The 21,564-nt window shown below is 44.5% G+C and overlaps 1 long non-coding RNA gene across 1 annotated transcript in view; it reads left to right on the top strand.

Moving 5' to 3' along the window:
- LOC138745371 (uncharacterized) overlaps positions 1 to 21,564 on the top strand; it is an 87,288-nt gene that overhangs the window by 25,630 nt on the left and 40,094 nt on the right. The window contains exon 3 of the long non-coding RNA XR_011346223.1: positions 4,534 to 4,674. This is a non-coding gene — a long non-coding RNA (uncharacterized lncRNA). The remainder of the gene's footprint in view (positions 1 to 4,533; positions 4,675 to 21,564) is intronic.

Consider the following 21,564-nt stretch of genomic DNA (forward strand, 5'->3'; position numbering starts at 1 on the left):
GACCTGTGGAATGAATCCTCCGCTTCTCAGATGTTGATGGTGTGTGGTCTTCCTGTTTTCTGGTCCCCTGTGTTAGTCCTCCGCTTCACCAGAGTTCTTGGTGGCGAGGAAATCTAACACATTTAAATAAAAATTTTACAACTTAGAGTAGAATCTAGCATGTCTAGAGGGATGGAAAGGGCATTTTTACAAATTGAAGCCTAATATTTGAATATGCAGGTGCCAAATTTGCAAAAGCATAGAGTATACATTTCTCAAGCTTGAAGTATTTTTTTCTAAAGGAAGACAACTTTGAATTTTTGCATGTCATCTTGACATCCCTAAAATTATATCTGATATCCAATAAGTGCAATACATTTCCTCATCACCGCTAACATTAATTAAACAAATTTCAATTGATACTTTAATAGTTTTAATTTGGGCCTTGTTCCTTCAATATTTCCTAATAAAATTAAGGTTGGATTTTGTGGAAAAACAGCTCCTATAACTTGTTCCAAAAAAATTTGTTATTCTCCCCAAAAAGATCTTGCATTAAGACAAAGCTAAGTTGTATGCAAGAAAGTTTCTACATCTTCACCACACCTCAAACATTGATCTGATAATTCTGATTTTATTCTATTCAATTTCACTGGTGTAAGAAGTAACTGCAGAAGAAAAACTAGTTATGAATTCCTTCCTCACTGCTGCAGTGTGGAACTCTGGTCAATCGATCCAAAATGCTGAGTTGAAGTGAATTAATACAACTCCTCTGGATCACGTGATCTCTATTCCCAAATCAGCTTCATGTTGAGCTTTTTAAATCCAACTGCCTGAGTCACCTGACTCCAAGTGCAGCTTTCAGTTAAAATCCTTTCTGACATATGCTACATTACGGATGTAAAAAGAATTAAACTGAACTAATTTTTATCTTACATTGAGATCCTTATATGGACCTGCCCTAATTTGCCAATCAATTAAAATATTCAGATCCATTTCCCACCTTTGTCTCGACTTATGAACTCCTCGTTTAAAAGTTCCTACTTGTAATAAAGAGGACATAATCGAAGTAAATTTTTTAACAATTCCTCTTTATAAGGAATTTCTATTTCAGTACCACATGGTTGATCCTAACTTAGCTTTCAAATATGCTCTTAGTTGGAAATAGCAAAAAAGATTGCGATGAGTTATACGATATTTATTTTTCAGTTGCTCAAATGACATTAATTGACCACTTTCACAACAATCTTCAACATTTATAATTCCCTTATGAAACCAGCTGTCCAGAAATTGATGATCCTTGGAAAAAGATACGAGGATTTTGAATCAAAGCCATCCTGGGTGATGTACATCCACTTACACCAATTTCATTCCATATATTAATCATATGTTTTATTCCATATATTAATTATATGTTTCAACAATGGTGTATTTTTATCACCGACCTTTAATTTTGAATCCCACTGTCTTGGGTAAACTTATACCTCTCATTTTGTTCATTTTAGATTGGTCACAGTGTTTGAGCTACCGAAAGAAAATAGACACACACACCGAGAGCAGTTCAGTTTATACAAAAGTTTATTACTAATTTAAAAGCTGATTTCACACTACAATATGCAAGCCCTTTCCAACTATACTTATCAACGCTTGGACTGGTCCCAACTGCCAAAACGAGGCAACGACTGCACACTTGTAGTAGGTTGTCAGGGCGCCGGTAGCAGCTTCTCCACCTCCCCTGACCGGGACGTTGCTCAGACTCTGGCTGTTCTTCCTTCTTGACAAGGGGTGTTCCCACCCCTCGGAGAGTCTACACTTCAGCAGCAGGACCACAGGCTTATATACCCCAAAAACAATTAATCATGCGCCTACTCCTTCTAATATTTGTCAGTCAAAATCAAAACTGAACATTATATTCTACAATTTAGAAGATTAATTATTATGGAACCAGGATGTTATGATTTCCTGGTTTATCTCGTAGATACAAAGACTTATTAAAACTTCTCGAGCAAGACAGGTTGTGACCAATTTGTCAATTTCAGAGTGTTGCATTTGACAACTGCTTTCCCTGGGCCTCACGGTGGAATTCCATTTCAAAGTGTATCTTCAGATAAGTCCCCATGGCTGAGTTTAATTACATCTGCTAATTCTGAAAGTAAGGTGACCTGCGTGTGGATCCAGTGTCGTCAGTTCCACATAAGCAAAAAGCATCTGGGTACATGGTTTTAATCCTCCATTACACCCACATATAGAATTCATCTGCTTTCTCTCTCCTATTTTATTTGATGGCAATTTTTCCCTTTCAAAAAAAGAACCAAGAAATCTCATTTGAGCTGCTCAATAACAATTTTAAAAATGAGGAAGCTGTAGTCCTCTCAATGCAGAAGTTGTATTGGGTCACTTGTAACATGGGATTCAATAGGAAATGGGTTCACATGACATAAGCTCATGATGCAGACTGTTTTCTGATAATGGAATACAAGAGGAGGGTTGTCTTGGTCTTCCGCAGGATATAGATCACAAGATACAGGGGCAGGTAGGCCCATTGAGTCTGTTCAACCATTCTTCCACTCATCCCCACTGCCCAGCTCTCTCCCCTTAACCCTTGATTCCTTGACTAATCAAATACCCGTCATTCTCTGCCTGAAATACACCCAATGACCTCAGTTCCACAGATCCATGAACCACTGACAAAATCAATTTTTCCACATCTGTTTTAAATTGACACCCTTTTATCCTGAAATTATGTCCCTTGTTCTAGAATCTCCTACCATGGGAATCATCTTTGCCATATGTACTCTGTCCAAGCCTTCCAGCATTTGAAATGCCGCTGAGGTCTCTCTTCTCCTTCTGTACTCCAACTAGTACAGTCGAGGAGTCGACAATTGTTCCTCATACACTAACCCTTTCATTCCTGATATCATTCCAGTAAATCATCGCTGACCTTCTCCAACACCAGCACATCTTTTCTCAAATACGGCACCCAAAACTCTAATTCTGATTGAATGGAAAGGGAATTCTCCAACGACACAAACACAACAGTGAAATGATATTATGTCTTGTTAATATTTACAATAATTATTGAAGAGTCAATTAATAATTTTCAAAAGATGCCGGGTCCCTTTTTTGGACTATTATCATTACCTGAAGCTTGGTGCTGTGTTACGAGACCAGAGGATCCCAAAACACAGCAGCAATAGATATTCACCAAGACAAATGGTGACTTAAACAAAAGCTGATTTTAATTATCTTTCAACATGAACACGGATTTACATGTTAACTTATCACTATTTTACTACTTTAACTTAATTTACTTAACTTACCCACCTTCTAATTTAAGTGCACGTGTGTGTGATGTGTGTGTAAGTTCAGAAAAGTTCTTTGGTTCACAGTCCAATCTCACTTCTCATTCCTCCAACTTCACTGGTTTCAGGCCATTCATACTGTGTACAGAATTTAACATATAACATAACATATAACATAACAATTACAGCACGGAAACAGGCCATTAGGCCCTTCTAGTCCGCACCGAACCAAACACCCCTTTCTAGTCCCACCTCCCTGCACAATGCCCATAACCCTCCATCTTCTTCTCATCCATGTACCTGTCCAACCTTTTCTTAAATAATACAATTGACTCCGCCACCACTATTTCTCCCGGAAGATCATTCTACACGGCTACCACTCTCTGAGTAAAGAAGTTCCCCCTCATGTTACCTCTAAACCTCTGCCCCTTAATTCTTAACTCATGTCCTCTTGTTTTAATCTTTCCTCCTCTTAACGGAAATAGTCTATCCACATCCATTCTGTCTATCCCTTTCATAATCTTAAATACTTCTATCAAATCCCCTCTCAACCTTCTACGCTCCAAAGAATAAAGACCTATATATATATAGATATAAATAAAAATATATGTATAAAGTTCACCAGGATTTGGTGCTTGAAAGGTAAATGAGCACTGCTCAGGAAGGTTCTTGTTGTTTTTCAGAGAGAGGTGTGTTGTTCAGGGAAACATTAGGGTGTTTTTGACTCAATGTACCAGGATCTGAAGTCCGTTATCTCTTCAGAAAAGCTCTGATAGCTTTAGCATGGAGCAGAACTGAGCCAGGACTTTGCAGGTATTTAAGGGAATGTGTGGGCAGGGTTTTTTCTGGACCAACAATCTCACCAACTGACTCTGCTTGAAATCAAGATTCAAACCATTTTGAGGAATACAACAGGAATTGTTCAACAAGAGTCTGGTGTTCCCTGAGGAGTTTTCTTTCAATAATGTAGATGATTTTTTTTAAAACCCTGTTAATATTCCTGATACAGATCTTTGTATTTAACTTTCAGGTTGCTATCTGTTGTTAACCTGGAGGCCTTTAATGGGGTGACTGGGTGGAATCTTTGCTTTAACCAAGCAGTTTTCTTGCAATTTTCCAGCTGTAAGATGTGGTGTAGTTGCTTGCAAGTTTAGCAAGTGGGATTATGATGTGAAACTGCAAGTCACAGCGTGATTTTTGCTTTTGAAAATGCAGATGTGAAAATTTTAACTTTAGTCTTCTTGGTTTGCTTAAGTTTACAGAGGAGATGTTGGGTCAAGATGAGAAGACAGAGTTGGATGCTCATTTGGTAAATCAGCTGGGCAAAGCAGAAAGCACAAAACGAGGGGCTGAAAAAATAATGAAAGAGACTGAATTGCCATTGAACCAAACCCAGGTAAAGAATTTAATTTTGTGCAGCGTACTTAAGAGACCAAATGATTTGGGATTTTTGTGGTGACCTATTTAAATGAACAAAATCTGATTAGAATTGAAGTTTATGGAATGTTTGGAAGTTGCCACAAAAAAAATGGAGATATAAATTAGATGTTGTAATTAAGAAAAATGAACAATACAATGAGCCTTGTGTCACAGTATCTGCCTCCCTCTACCGTACATCACCATTAAACCTTCTCCCCAATATGAACCTGATGTCAAAGTATCTGACACAGTTAATCGTACATCACTGTTAAACCTCACGAATGTGAATCCTGTCTCATAGTTTCTGCCTCAGTCTATAGTACATCAGCGTTAAACCTTCTCCCCACTGTGAACTTGATGTAATAGTATTTGCTTCAGTCTACCGTCCAGCACCGTTTAACATTCTCCCCACTGTAAACCTAGTGTCACAGTATCTACCTCAGTCTCCCATACATCACCCTTAAATCTCCTCCCTACTGTGAACCCACTGTCAATGTATCTGCAATAGTGTAATGTGGATCACTTTTAAACATTCTTCCCCCTGTGAACCTGGTTTCACAATATCTGCCACATTTTATTGTACATCACTTTTAAACATTCCCTGTACTGTAAACCCAGGGTCACAGTATCTGCCTCAGTCTACTGTACATCACCATTAAACTTTCTACGCACTGTGAACCTGGTGTAACAGTACCTGCCACAGTTTATTGTACATCACTGTTAAACCTTCTCACTAATGTGAACTCGGTGTCACAGTATCTTCCACAGTTTAGCGTACACCACTGATAAACTTTCTCCCCTTTGTGAATCCAGTGTCACAGTATCTGCCTCAGTCTTCGTACATCACTGTTAAATATTCTCCCCACTGTCATCCTGGTGTTACAGTACCTGCCACAGTTTATTGTACATTCTTTGGCTTGGCTTCGCAGATGAAGATTTATGGAGGGGTATGTCCACATCAGCTGCAGGCTCGTTTATGACTGACAAGTCCGAAGCAGGATAGGCAGACACGATTGCAGCGGTTGCAAGAAAAAATTGGTTGGTTGGGGTTGGGTGTTGGGTTTTTCCTCCTTTGTCTTTTGTCAGTGAGGTAGGCTCTGTGGTCTTCTTCAACGGAGCTTGCTGCCCGCCGAACTGTGAAGCGCCAAGATGCACGGTTTGAGGCGATATCAGCCCACTGGCAGTGGTCAATGTGGCAGGCACCAAAAGATTTCTTTAGGCAGTCCTTGTACCTCTTCTTTGGTGCACCTCTGTCTCGGTGGCCAGTGGAGTGCTCACCATATAACACGATCTTCGGAAGGCGATGGTCCTCCATTCTGGAGACGTGACCTACCCAGCGCAGTTGGATCTTCAGCAGTGTGGATTCGATGCTTTTGGACTCTGCCAGCTCGAGTACTTCGATGTAGGTGATGAAGTCTCTCCAATGAATGTTGAGGATGGAGTGGAGACAATGATTATTGAAGCGTTCTAGGAGCCATACGTGATGCCGGTAGAGGACCCATGATTTGGAGCCGAACAGGAGTGTGGGTATGACAATGGCTCTGTATACGCTAATCTTTGTGAGGTTTTTCAGTTGGTTGTTTTTCCAGACTCTTTTGTGTAGTCTTCCAAACGCGCTATTTGCCTTGGCGAATCTGTTGTCTATCTCGTTGTCAATCCTTGCATCAGATGAAATGCTGCAGCCGAGATAGGTAAACTGGTTGTCCGTTTTGAGTTCTGTGTACCCAATGGAGATGTGGGGGGTGGGGGGGGCTGGTAGTCATGGTGGGGAGCTGGGTGATGGAGGACCTCAGTTTTCTTCAGGCTGACTTCCAGGCCAAACATTTTGGCAGTTTCCGCAAAACAGGACGTCATGCGCTGGAGAGCTGGCTCTGAATGTGCAACTAAAGCAGCATCGTCTGCAAAGAGTAGTTCACGGACAAGTTGCTCTTGTGTCTTGGTGTGAGCTTGCAGGCGCCTCAGATTGAAGAGACTGCCATCCGTGCGGTACCGGATGTAATCAGCGTCTTCGTTGTTGAGGTCTTTCATGGCTTGTTTCAGCATCAGGTTGAAGAAGATAGTAACGAGGGTTGGTGCGAGGACGCAGCCTTGCTTCATGCCGATGTCAACGGAGAAGGGTTCGGAGAGCTCATTGCTGTATCTGACCCGACCTTGTTGGTTTTCGTGCAGTTGGATAACCATCCGAGGCGCTCTAGTATTTGCCAAAGCCCTTTTCTACTCACGGTAAGGAAGGCTTTGGTGAGGTCAACGAAGGTGATGTAGAGTCCTTTGTTTTGTTCTCTCTGCACTTTTCTTGGAGCTGTCTGAGGGCAAAGACCATGTCAGTGGTTCCTCTGTTTGCGCGAAAGCCGCACTGTGATTCTGGGAGAATATTCTCGGCGACACTAGGTATTATTCTATTAAGGAGTATCCTAGCGAAGATTTTGCCTGCAATGGAGAGCAGAGTGATTCCCCTGTAGTTTGAGCAGTCTGATTTCTCACCTCTGTTTTTGTACAGGGTGATGATGATGGCATCACGAAGGTCCTGGGGAAGCTTTCCTTGATCCTAGCAGAGCTTGAAAAACTCATGCAGTTTGGCATGCAGGGTTTTGCCGCCAGCCTTCCAGACCTCTGGGGGGATTCCGTCCATACCTGCTCCTTTGCCACTTTTCGGTTGTTCAATTGCCTTACATGTCTCTTCCCGGGTAGGGACCTCATCCAGCTCTAGCCTTAAGGGCTGTTGAGGGAGCTGGAGCAGGGCAGATTCTTGGACTGAGCGGTTGGCACTGAAAAGAGATTGGAAATGTTCTAACCTTCGGTTGAGGATGGAGATCTTTTTCCTGAGGAGGACTTTGCCGTCTGAATTGCACAGTGGGCTTTGGACTTGGGGTGAGGGGCCGTATACAGCCTTTCGAGCCTCATAAAAACCCCTGACGTTGCCAATGTCAGCGCTAAGCTGGGTTTGTTTGGCGAGGCTAGTCCACCACTCATTTTGGATCTCCCGGAGTTTGCGCTGAAGATGGCTGCATGTGAGACAGAAGGCTCGTTTTTTCTCTGGCCAGGACGGCTTTGCAAGGTGAGCCTGGTGGGCAGCTCGCTTCTTTGCCAGCAGCTCCAGGATTTCCTGGTTGTTTTCGTCAAACCAGTCCTTGTTTTTCCTGGAGGAGAAGCCCAGTACCTCTTCAGTGGATTGCAGTATGGCCGTTTTCAGCTGATCCCAGAGGGTTTCAGGGGACGTGTCCGTGAGGCAGTTTGGACCCTCGAGCTTTGCTTGGGGGTTTGCCTGGAAGTTTCCTCTCACCTCGTCTGACTGCAGGTTTCCAACACTGAACCTCTTTCTGGGGGCTCTACTCTTCCTGAACTTTGGCTTGAAGCGAAGGTTGAGCTTGCAGCGGACAAGCCGGTGGTCAGTGTGGCATTCCGTGCTGGGCATGACCCTGATGTGGAGCACATCTTGTTTGTCTCTTTCTCGCACCAGGACGTAGTCCAGGAGGTGCCAGTGTTTGGATCGGGGATGCATCCAGGTAGACTTCAGGCTTTCCCTCTGCTGGAAAAGGGTGTTCGTAATGACAAGCCACTGTTCTGCGCAGAGCTGCAACAGGAGGCGCTCGTTGTCATTGCACTTGCCGACACCATGCTTGCCCAGGATTCCTGGCCTGGTTTCTGAGTCTTTGCCGACTCGAGCGTTGTCAGCTGTTGGGGTGTGTTGGATGAGGTTGCGCAGATCAGTGTAGAACTTGTCCTTTTCTGCTGGCTCCGCCTGGAGTGTTGGGGTATAGACCCCGATGAGGGTGATGTGTCGCTTGTTTTGAAGGGGGAGTCGCATGGACCTGATCCAGTCAGATTGGCCTGTCAGGAGGTTTTCGAGTTTGGAGACAATGGAGTTCTTGACCATGAAGCCTACACCGGATAGGCGTTATTCAGCCATAGGCTTGTAGCCCGCGCCACGTTCTTGGAGGCTGCCTGCATCTGCAAGGTGGACTTCGCTGAGAGGGGCTATGTCAATGCCAAGTCTGAGGAGTTCTTGAGCAATGAGGGCAGACCGACGTTCAGGTCGGTAGCTGTCATCCTTGTTTAGCATGGTTCTGATGTTCCAGCATGCTAGCTTGAGCTTGTGTGCATCTTTTGAAGGGTAGGACATGGAAGGGGAGGACGTGGATATGTCCTTGGGCTTGCGCAAAGGAGCTTTTAGGTAGAGTACAGTGTGCGCAGTACTGGCCCCACCCTTTACACCCATGGTTCGATGGCGGCGCCCGTGCGGCCGTCCGTGCAGGTAAAGCAGTTTGTTTGGCCTTAAAACCTTCCCTGTACCGGGAAGGAGGCGACGGCCCCGGTCCGGGCAAAGAGTAGGAGGCGGCGGCCCCAGTCCGGGCACAGGGAAGTCGGTGACCCCAGTCAGGGAAGAGGGGAGGAGGAAGTGGCGGCCCTGGCCTCGGCAGAGGGAAAGCTGGCAGAGGCCCCGGTTCAGGCAGAAGTAAAGAGGCGGCATCCTCGGTCAGGGCAGAGAAACGGCGGCGGCCCCAGTCCGGGATGAGGGAAGGCGGCGGCCCCGGTCCGGGAAGAGGGGAGGAGGAGGTAACGGCCCCGGCCTCGGCAGAGAGGAAACAGGCGGAGGCCCTGGTCCGGGTGCAGTGAAAGGCGGCGGCCCTGGTCCAGGAACAGGGAAAGACGGTGGCCCTGGTCCGGGCAGAGGGAAGGTGGCGGCCCCGGTCCAGGCAGAGGGAAGGTGGAGGCGGTGGCCCCGGCCTCGGCAGAGAGAAGCAGGCGGAGTCCCCGGTCCGGGCCATTTAATTAATGCTTGGAACACAAAGCAGAACCAATATAGATTGGAAGCATAGAGCAATCAGGCCGAGCCCAGGGCGCTCCACCCCATGACTGAGGACAGCGGCCATGGATCTCCAGGTATGGTTCAGCCGAAGAGGGGAGGCAGGCCTCTCCAGCCCGGTTAAGCAACCTGGATAGGAGAAGTATACTCCGATATAAAACCTACGACCCAAGGATTGTACATTACTGTTAAACCTTCTCAGTGCTGTGTACCCAGTGTCACAGTATCTTCCACAGTTTATTGTACATTACTGTTAAACCTTCTCACTGTTGTGAAGCCATAATCTTAGTATCTGCCTCAGTCTACCATACATCATTGTTAAACCTTCTCCCCCTTTAAACCACTAGACCTGGTGTCACAGTATCAAACAGTTTATTGTATATTACTGTTCAAATGTCACAATATCTGACACAGTTTATCGTTCATCACTGTTAAACCTCATCCCCACTGTGAAATTGGGGTCACAGTATCTGCCTCATTCTTCCATACATCACTTTTAAACCTCTCCCCACTGTGAACCTGGTGTCACTTTATCTACCACAGTTCATTTCACATCATCGTTAAACCTTCTTCCTATGGTGGTGAACATGGTGTCACAGTATCTGTCACAGCTTATCGTAAATCACTGTTAAACCTTCTCACTAGTGTGAACTCGGTGTCACATTATCTGCCAAAGTCTAACATACATTACTGTTAAACATTCTCCCCACTGTGACATTATCTGCCTCAGTCAACTGTACATCACTGTTAATTCTTCTCCTCATTGTGAACCTGGTGTCACAGTATCTGATACAGTTCATCACTGTTAAACCTTCTCCCCACTGTGAACCAGGTGTCACAGTATCTGACACAGTTCATCACTGTTAAACCTTCTGCCCACTGTGAACCTGGTGTAACAGTATCTGACATAGTTCATCACTGTTAAACCTTCTCCTCACTGTGAACCTGGTGTCACAGTATCTGACACAGTTCATCACTGTTAAACCTTCTGCCCACTGTGAACCTGGTGTCACAGTATCTGACACAGTTCATCACTGTTAAACCTTCTCCCCTCTGTGAACCTGGTGTCACAGTATCTGACACAGTTCATCACTGTTAAACCTTCTCCCCACTGTGAACCAGGTGTCACAGTATCTGACACAGTTCATCACTGTTAAACCTTCTGCCCACTGTGAACCTGGTGTCACAGTATCTGACACAGTTCATCACTGTTAAACCTTCTCCCCTCTGTGAACCTGGTGTCACAGTATCTGACACAGTTCATCACTGTTAAACCTTCTGCCCACTGTGAACCTGGTGTAACAGTATCTGACACAGTTCATCACTGTTAAACCTTCTCCCCACTGTGAACCTGGTGTAACAGTATCTGACACAGTTCATCACTGTTAAACCTTCTGCCCACTGTGAACCCGGTGAAATAATATCTGCCTCAATCTCCCGAAATTCACCATTAAAATTTCTCTCCACTGTGAACTCTGTGTCACTGTACCTGCAACAACGTATTGCGTGACACCATTAAACCCCCACCGCACTGTGAACCTGGTGTCACAGTATCTGCCACAGTTCATTGAACCTCACTGTCAAACCTTCTCACACATGTAAACCGGTGTCACAGTATCCTTCTCAGACATCCGTATATTACAGTTAAAGCTTCAACCCACTGTGAACCTTGTGTCAAAGTATCTACCACAACTTATTGTACATCAGTGACAAACCTCCCACTGTGAACGCGGTGTCACAGTATATGTCTCAGTCTACCGAACATCACCATTAAACCTTCTCTCAACTGAGAAACTGGTGTCACCCTATCTGCCACAAATTTTCTTACATAAATGTTAAACATTCTCCCCACTTTGTACCAGGTCTCACAGTATCTGCCTCAGTCTCCCGTACATCACACTGAAACCTTCTCCCCACTGTGAATTCAGTATAACTGTACATGCCAGAGTTTATTATCTTTCTTCTTCTTCTTCTTCTTCTTTGGCTTGGCTTCGCGGACAAAGATTTATGGAGGGATAATGTCCACGTTAGCCGCAGGCTCGTTTGTGGCTGACAAGTCCGATGCGGGACAGGCAGACACGGTTGCAGCGGTTGCAAGGGAAAATTTGTTGGTTGCGGTTGGGTGTTGGGTTTTTCCTCCTTTGTATTTTGTCAGTGAGGTGGGCTCTGCGGTCTTCTTCAAAGGAGGTTGCTGCCCGCCAAACTGTGAGGCACCAAGATGCACAGTATGAGGCGATATCAGCCCACTGGCGGTGGTCAATGTGGCAGGCACCAAGAGATTTCTTTAGGCAGTCCTTGTACCTCTTCTTTGGTGCTCCTCGGTCATGATGGCCAGTGGAGAGCTCGCCATAACACGATCTTGGGAAGGCGATGGTCCTCCATTCTGGAGACGTGACCTACCCAGCGCAGTTGGATCTTCAGCAGCATGGATTCGATGCTGTCGGCCTCTGCCATCTCGAGTACTTCAATGTTAGGGATGAAGTCGCTCCAATGAATGTTGAATATGGAACGGAGACAACATTGGTGGAAGCATTCTAGGAGCCGTAGGTGATACCAGTAGAGGACCCATGATTCGGAGCTGAACAGGAGTGTGGGTATGACAACGGCTCTGTATACGCTAATCTTTGTGAGGTTTTTCAGTTGGTTGTTTTTCCAGACTCTTTTGTGTAGTCTTCCAAAGGCACTATTTGCCTTGGCGAGTCTGTTGTTCTTCTCGTTGTCAATCCTTGCATCCGATGAAATGGTGCAGCCGAGATAGGTAAACTGGTTGACTGTTTTGAATTTTGTGTGCCCGATGGAGATGTGGGGGTGCTTGTAGTCATGGTGGGGAGCTGGCTGAGGGAGGACCTCAGTTTTCTTCAGGCTGACTTCCAGGCCAAACATTTTGGCAGTTTCTGCAAAACAGGACGTCATGCGCTGGAAAGCTGGCTCTGAATGGGCAACTAAAGCGGCATCGTATGCAAACAGTAGTTCACGGACAAGTTGCTCTTGTGTCTTGGTGTGAGCTTGCAGGTGCCTCAAATTGAAGAGACTGCCATCCGTGCGGTACCGGATGTAAACAACATCTTCATTGTTGAGGTCTTTCATGGCTTGGTTCAGCATCATGCTGAAGAAGATTGAAAAGAGGGTTGTTGCGAGAACACAGCCTTGCTTCACGCCATTGTTAATGGAGAAGGGTTCGGAGAGCTCATTGCTGTATCTGACCCAACCTTGTTGGTTTTCGTGCAGTTGGATATCCATCTGTGAACACGGTGTCATAATATCTGTTTCACTGCACCATACATCACCATTAAAGCTTCTCTCCACCATGAACCTAGTCACACAGTATATGCCAGAATTTTTTATACATCGCTGTTAAATCTTTTCACTGCTCTGAACCCGGTGTCACAGTATCTGTCTCAGTTCACCGTACATCTCAGTTAAACATTCTCCTCACTGTGAACATGGTGTCAATTTATCTGCCACAATTTATTGTATACCACTGTTAAACGTTCTCACTACTGTGAAGTCGGTGTCACAGTATCTGCCACAGTTTATTGTACATCATGTAAACAAACTCCCCACTGTGAACTCTGTATATCAGTATGCACCAGAGTTTATTATTCATCACTGATAAAGATTCTTCCCACTGTGAACCTGATGTCACAGTATCTGACACAGTTTATTGTACATTACTGATAAACCTTCACCCCATTGTGAACCCGGTGCCACAGTATCTGCCTCATTCTTCCATACATCAGCATTAAACCTCTCTCCACTGTGAATCTGGTGTCACTTTATCTGCCACAGTTAATTTACATCACCTTTAAACATTATTGCCATTGTGAACCTGGTGTCACAATATCTGACATAGTTTATTGTACATCACTGTTAAACCTTCTCACTACTGTGAACTTGGTGTTACCATATTTGCCAAAGTCATCCGTACATCACATTAAACATTCTTCCCACTGTGAACCCAGTGTCACGGTATCTGCCTCAGTTTCCCATACATAACCAGTAATCCTTCTCCCCACTGTTTTACTATATCTGCACAGTTTATTTTACATCACCGTTAAACCTCCTCCCACTGTTAATCTGGTGTCACAGTATCTGACACAGTTTATAGAACATCACTGTCAAACCTTCTCATGAATGTAAATCCTGTCTCACAGTAGGTCACAGCTCACTGTACAATGTTAAACCTTCTCCCCACTGTTAACCTGGAGTAACAATATCTGCCTCAATATACCTTACATCACCCATAGACCTTCTCCACACTGTGAACCCGATGTAACAGTATCTTCCTCAGTCTCCTGTATATCACCATTAAACCTACTCCCCACTGTGATCCTGGTGTCACAGTATATGCCAGAGTTTTTTGGACATCACTGTTAAACTTTCTCCCAACTGTGAACAAAGTGTCATAGTATCAGCCTCAGTCTCCCGTACATCACTTTTAAAACGAATCAAACTGTGCACCTGGAGTCACGGTATCTACCTCAATTTCATACATCACCGTAAAACCTTCTCCTCACTGTAAACATGGTGTCACAGTATCTGCATTAGTCTACTGTATATCTCCCATATATCTCAATTAAACCTCCTCCCCATTTTGATCCTGGTTTTACAGTATCTTATACTATTTATCATACACTGTAAAACATTCTCAAACTGTGAACCTGATGTCACAGAATCTGTCTTACTCCACCAAACATCACTGTTAAAACTTCTGCCCACTACGAACCCAGTATCACTGAATCTGCATCAGTCAACAGTACATCACCATTAAAACTTCTCTCCACTGTTAACCAAGTGCCACAGATTCTGCTATATTGTACATCACTGTTAAACCTTCTTCCTACTTGTGTGAATCCTGTGTCACAGTATCTGCCTCAGTCTGCTGGACCTCAACGTTGATCTATTTCTCAACTGTGAGTCCAGTGTCACAGTATTTGCCACATTATATCGTACATCACCATTAAACCTTCTCCCCACTGAGAGCCCGGTGTAACTGTATCTGCCTCATTCTGCCGTACATCACATTAAACCTTCTCCGAACTCTGAACCTGGTGTCACAGTATCAGCCACAGTTAATCGTACATCACTATTAAACCTTCTTACTTCTGTGAACTCATTTTCATGGTATCTGCCAACATTTACCGTACATTACTGTTAAACCTTCTCACTAGTGTAAATCCTGTGTCATAGTATCAGTCTCAATCTACCGAAAATCACCGTTAAACCTTCTCCCTAATTTGAACTCACTGTCACAGAATCTGCCTAAGTCTACCGTACATTAATGTTAAACCTTCTCCCTACTGTGAACCCAGTGTCTCAGTATCTGTCTCAGTCTTCCATGTATCACCGTTAAACCTCCTTCCCACTGTGAACCTGTTGTCACAGTATCTACCCCTGTTTATCTTACATCACTGATAAACCTTCTCCCGAACACGGTGTCACAATATCTACCTCAGTCTACTGTATATCACTGCTAAATCCTCTCCCCACTGTTTACCCAATTTCACAGTATCTGCCTCATTCAACCGTACATCACCATTAAACCTTCTCCCTACTGTGAACCCGGTTAAATAATATCTGCCTCAGTCTCCCAAAAATCACCATTAAAATTTATCCTCACTGTTAAATCTCTGTATCTGTATCTGCAACAATGTATCGTGTGTCACCTTTAAATCTCCTTCGCACTGTGAACCCGGTGTCACAGTACCTGCCACAGTTTATCGTACATTAAGTTAAATCTTCTCCCCCCTGTGAACCCGGTGTCACAGTACCTGCCACAGTTCATTGAACCTCACTGTTAAACCATCTCACTAATGTGTACCTGGTTTCACAGTATCCGTCACAGTCCACCGTACATCACCATTAAAGCTTCTACCCACTGTGAGCCCGGTATAAGTGTATATGCCAGAGAGTATTTTGTATCACTGATAAACCTTCTCCCCAGTGTTAAATTGGTTTCACAGTATCTGCCACAGTTTATTGTACATCACTGTTAAACCTTTTCATTGCACTGAACCCAGTGTCACAGTTTCTGTCTCAGTCCACCGGACTTCACCGTTAAAACTCCTCCCCACTGTGAAACCGGTACATCAGTATATACCAGAGTTTATTATACATCACTGATAAACCTTCTTCCCACTGTGAACCTGCAGTCATTGTATCTGACAAAGTTTATTGTACATCACTTTTAATCCATTTCTTTTTTTTGAACCCGGTGTCACAGTGTATGTCTAAGCACACAACATTAAATCTTCCCACTGTGAACCCGATGTAACAGTATCTGTTTCAGTCTCCCGTGTATCAACAATAAACCTACTCCCCACTGTGATCCTGGTGTCATAGTATATACCAGAGTTTATTATACATCACTGTTAAACCCTCTCCCCACTGTGAGCCCCATGTAACTGTATCTGCCTCAGTCTTCCGTGTACAACATTAAACTTTGTCCCCACAGAGATCCTTGTGTAACAGTGTATGCCAAAGTTTTATGTCCATCACTGCTTAACTTTCGTACTGCTCTGAACCCGGTTTCACAGTTTCTCTCTCACTCTGCTGTACATCACCATTAAACCTTCTCCCCAATGTGAACACGGTGTCACAGTGTCTGCATCAGTCTACCGTACATCACCATTAATCCTTCTCTCAACTGAGAAACTGGTGTCACCCGATCTGCCACAATTTATCCTATATCAATGTTAAACATTCTCTCCACTTTGTACCTGGTGTCACAGTATCTACCTCAGTCTCCTGTACATCACACTTAAAACTTCTCCCCACTGTGAATTCGGTCTAACAGTGTATGCCAGTGGTTATTATACATCACCGATAAACCTCCCCAGTGTGACCCCTCTGTCATAATATCTGTCTCAGTGCACCGTACATCACCGTTAAACGTTCTCCCTGCTGTGAACCTGGTGTCACATTATCTGACACAGTTTATCATACAACAATGTTAAAGCTCTCACTGCTGTAAACCCAGTGTCACAGTATATGTCTCAGCCCACTGTACATCATTAAACCTTCTCCCCACTGTGAACCTGGAGTCACAATATCCGCCTCAATATACCTTACATCACCCATAGACTTTCTCCCCAATGTGAACCCAATGTAACAGTGTCTGCCTCAGTCTCCCATATATTTCCCAAAGATTGGTGAAATCCAGAGTAGGTCCCTTGCAGTCGGAATCAGGGGAATATATAATGGGGAATAAGGAAATGGCAGACCAATTAAATTCTTACTTTAGTTCTGTTTTCACAAGAGAGGATACAAATAACCTCCCAAGGATGTTGGGAAACATAGAGACTAATGCAAGGGAGGAACTGAAAGAAATCAGTATCTCTAAGGACATGGTCTTGGGGAAATTGAAGGGATTGAAGGCAGATAAATCCCAAGGGCCTGATAATCTACATCCTAGGGTACTTAAGGAAGTGGACATTCAGATAGCAGATGCTTTAAGAATTATTTTCCAGAACTTGATAGACTCAGGATCAGTACCCATGGATTGGAGGGTAGCTAATGTTACCCCACTATTAAAAAGGGATTAGAGAAAAAGCGGGGATTATAGGCCGGTGAGGCTTACATCAGTAGTGGGCAAAATGATGGAATCCATTATTAAGGATGTAATAGCGGAGCATATGACTAGCAGAGAAGGGATCGGACGGAGTCAACATGGATTTACAAAAGGTAAATCATGCTTGACCAATCTATTGGAATTCTTTGAGATGGTGACAGGTAAAATAGATGGGGGAGAGCCAGTGGATGTGGTGTACCTGGACTTCCAAAAGGCCTTCGATAAGGTCCTGCATAAACCACTGGCTTCCAAAATCAAGGCTCATGGGTTTGGGGGCAAAGTATTGATGTGGATTGAGAACTGGCTGACAGGTAGAAGACAGAGAGTTGGGATAAATGGCTCATTTACTGAGTGGCAGTCGGTGACCAGTGGGGTGCCACAGGGATCTGTACTGGGACCCCAGCTGTTCACACTTCACATTAATGATCTGGATGAAGGGATTGGATGTAATATCTCCAAATTTGACACGAAGCTAGGAGGGGTTGTGTGCATGGATGAGGGGGTCAGGAAGCTCCAGTGTGATTTGGATAAATTGAGGGACTGGTCAGATACATGGCAAATGCACCACAATGTGGATAAATGTGAGGTTATCCACTTTGGTAATGCAAACCGGAGGGCAGATTACTGTTTGAATGGCAATAGATTAAGTGATGGGGAAGTGCAGAGAGACCTCGGGGTACTTGTACACCAGTCTCTGAAGGCGAGCATGCAGGTACAGAAGGTGGTTAAAAAGGCAAAAGGTATGTTGGCCTTCATATCAAGAGGGTTTGAGCATAGGAACAAGGATACCTTACTGCAGCTGTACAGGGCCTTGGTGAGATCCCACCTGGAGTATTGTGTGCAGTTTTGGTCACCTTATCTAAGGAAGGATGTTCTTGCAATGGAGGGAGTGCAGAGGCGATTCACCAGGCTGAATCCTGGAATGGCAGGAATGACTTATGAGGAAAGATTGCGCAAATTGGGATTGTACTCGCTGGAGTTTAGAAGATTGAGAGGGGATCTCATAGAGACATATAAAATTCTGGCAGGACTGGACAGAATGGATGCAGATGGGATGTTTCCAATGGTGGGAAAATCCAGAACCCGGGGCCATGGTTTGAGGATAATAGGCAAACCATTTAGGACCGAGATGAGGAGGAATTTCTTTACCCAGAGGGTGGTGAATCTGTGGAATTCATTGCCACAGAGGGCAGTAGAGGCAGGTTCATTAAATCTATCTAAGAGGGAATTAGATCTATTTCTTCAGTATAAGGGTATTAAAGGTTACGGAGAGAAGGCGGGGACGGGGTACTGAACTTTAAGATCAGCCATGATCTCGTTGAATGGCGGAGCGGGCTCGAAGGGTCGAATGACCTACTCCTGCTCCTATCTTCTATGTTTCTATGTTTCTATCCCCATTATACCTACACCTCACTGTGATCCTGTATATACATCACTGTTAAATCTTCTCACTGCTCTGAACCCAGTGTCACAGTTTCTGTCCCAGTCTACCGTACATCACCATTAAACGTTCTCCACACTGTGAACACAGTATAACTGAATCTGCAACAGTGTGACGTGAATCATCGTTAAACTTCTTCCCCACTGTGAATCTGTTGTCACAGTATCTGCCACAGTTTATTGTACATCACTCTTAAACCTTCTCACTACTGTGAACACGGTGTCACATTACCTGCCTCTGTCTACTGTATATCACTGTTAAACTTTCTCCCCACTGTGTAACTGGTGTCACAGTATCTGGCTCAGTCTACCGTACATCACCGTTGATCTATCTCTCAACTGTTAATCCAGTGACACTGTATTTGCCACATTATATCGTACATCACCATTAAACCTTTTCCCCATTGTTGACCTGATGCCACAGCATCTGCTGTCGTTTATTTTACATCACTGTTAACCTTTCTCATGGCTGTGAACCCAGTGTTACAGTATCTGCCACAGTATATCGTACATCACTGATGAACCACCTCTCCACTGTGAACACTGCGTCACAGTATCTGCCTCAGTCTACCGTATATCATCGTTGATTTATCTCTCAACTGTGAATCCACATTATATTTGCCACATTATATCGTATATCACTGTTAAACCTTTTCACCACTGTTGACCTGATGCCACAGCATCTGTTGTAGTTTATTGTCTTCTTCTTCGGCTTGGCTTCGCGGATGAAGATTTATGAAGGGGTAATGTCCACATCAGCTGCAGGCTCATTTGTGGCTGACAAGTCCGATGCGGGACAGGCAGACATGGTTGCAGCGGTTGCAAGGTAAAATAGCTTGGTTGGGGTTGGGTGTTGGGTTTTTCCTCCTTTGTCTTTTGTCAGTGAGGTGGGCTCTGCAGTCTTCTTCAAAGGAGGTTGCTGCCCGCCGAACTGTGAGGCACCAAGATGCACGGTTTGAGGCGATATCAGCTCACTGGCGGTGGTCAATGTGGCAGGCACCAACAGATTTCTTTGGGCAGTCCTTGTACCTCTTCTTTGCTGCACCTCTGTCTTGGTGGCCAGTGGAGAGCTCGCCATATAACACGATCTTGGAAAGGCGATGGTCCTCCATTCTGGAGACGTGACCTACCCAGCGCACTTTGATCTTCAGCAGCGTGGATTCGATGATGTCGGCCTCTGCCATCTCGAGTACTTCGATGTTGGAGATGAATTTGCTCCAATGAATGTTGAGGATGGAGCGGAGACAACGCTGGTGGAAGCGTTCTAGGAGTTGTAGGTGACGCCGGTAGAAGACCCATGATTCAGAGCCAAACAGGAGTGTGGGTATGACCACGACTCTGTATACACTAATCTTTGTGAGGTTTTTCAGTTGGTTGTTTTTCCAGATTCTTTTGTGTAGTCTTCCAAAGGCACTATTTGCCTTGGCGAGTCTGTTGTCTATCTCGTTGTCGATCCTTGCATCCGATGAAATGGTGCAGCCTTGTGAACCCGGTGTATCAGTATCTTCCTCAGTCTGCCGTACATCACCGTTAAACCTTCTCACTACTGTAAGCCCGGAGTCTGAGTACCTGCCTAAGTCAATCATACATCACCATTAAACATTCTCACCTCTGTTAACCTGGTGTCTCAGGATATGCCACACTTTATCTCACATCACCGTTAAACCTTATCTCCACCGGAAACTTGTTTTCAGAGTTTCTGCCACAGTTTATCATTCATCACTGATAAACCTTCACCCCACTGAGATCCCAATGTAACTGTTTCTGCCTCAGTCTGCCATACATCACCATTAAACCTTCTCCCAACTCTGAACCTGGTGTCACAGTATCAGCCACAGTTAATCATACATCACTATTAAACCTTCTCACTTCTGTGAACTCATTTTCATGGTATCTGCCAACATTTACTGTACATCACTGTTAAACCTTCTCCCTACTGTGAACCCAGTGTCTCAGTATCTGCCTCAGTCTCCTGTGTATCACTGTTAAACCCTTCCCACTATGAACCTGTTGTCACAGTATCTGCCACTGTTTATCTTACATTACTGATAAACCTTCTCCCGAACAAGGTGTCACAATATCTACCTCAGTCTACTGTATATCACCGCTAAATCCTCTCCCCACTGTTTACCCAGTTTCACAGTATCTGCCTCTTTCTACCGCACATCACCGTTAAACCTTCACCCGACTGTGAACCTGGTGTCACAGTATCTACCTCAGTCAACCATACACCACGTTAAAACTTCTCCCTACTGTGAACCCGGTGAAATAATATCTGCCTCAATCTCCCGAAAATCACCATTAAAATATCTCCCCACTGTTAAGTCTGTGTCTCTGTATCTGCAACAATGTATCACGTGTCACCTTTAAACCTCCTCTGCACTGTGAACCCGGTGTCACAGTACCTGCTACAGTTCATTGAACCTCACTGTTAAACCGTCTCACTAATGTGTACCTGGTTTCACAGTATCCATCACAGTCCACCGTACATCACTGTTAAAGCTTCTACTCACTGTGAACCGTGTATAAGTGTATATGCCAGAGTTTATTTTGTATCACTGATAAACCTTCTCCCCATTTTAAACTGGATTCACAGTATCTGCCACAGTTTATCGTACATCACTGTTAAACCTTTTCTTTGCACTGAACCCGGTGTCACAGTATTTGTCTCAGCACACAACGTTAAACCCTCTCCCCACTGTGAACCCGATGTAAACTCTTTCAGCCTCAGTCTCCTGTGTATCACCATTAAACTTAGTCCCCACTTTGATCCTGGTGTCACAGTATATGCCAAAGTTTTATGTTCATCACCTTTGTATTGCTCTGAACCCGGTGTCACAGTTTCTGTCTCACTCCACTGCACATCACTGATAAACCTTCTCCCCACTGTGAACACAGTGTAACAGTATCTGCCTCAGTCTGCTGTACATCACCATTTAACCATCTCCCCACCATGAACCTGGGTGTATAGTATCTGACACTGTTTTTCGTCAATTACTATTAAACCTTTCATTACTGTGAACCCAGGGTCACATTACCTGTCTCAATCTACC

The sequence above is a fragment of the Narcine bancroftii genome, chromosome 11, assembly GCF_036971445.1.
Source record: "Narcine bancroftii isolate sNarBan1 chromosome 11, sNarBan1.hap1, whole genome shotgun sequence".
Taxonomy (NCBI): Eukaryota; Metazoa; Chordata; class Chondrichthyes; order Torpediniformes; family Narcinidae; genus Narcine; species Narcine bancroftii.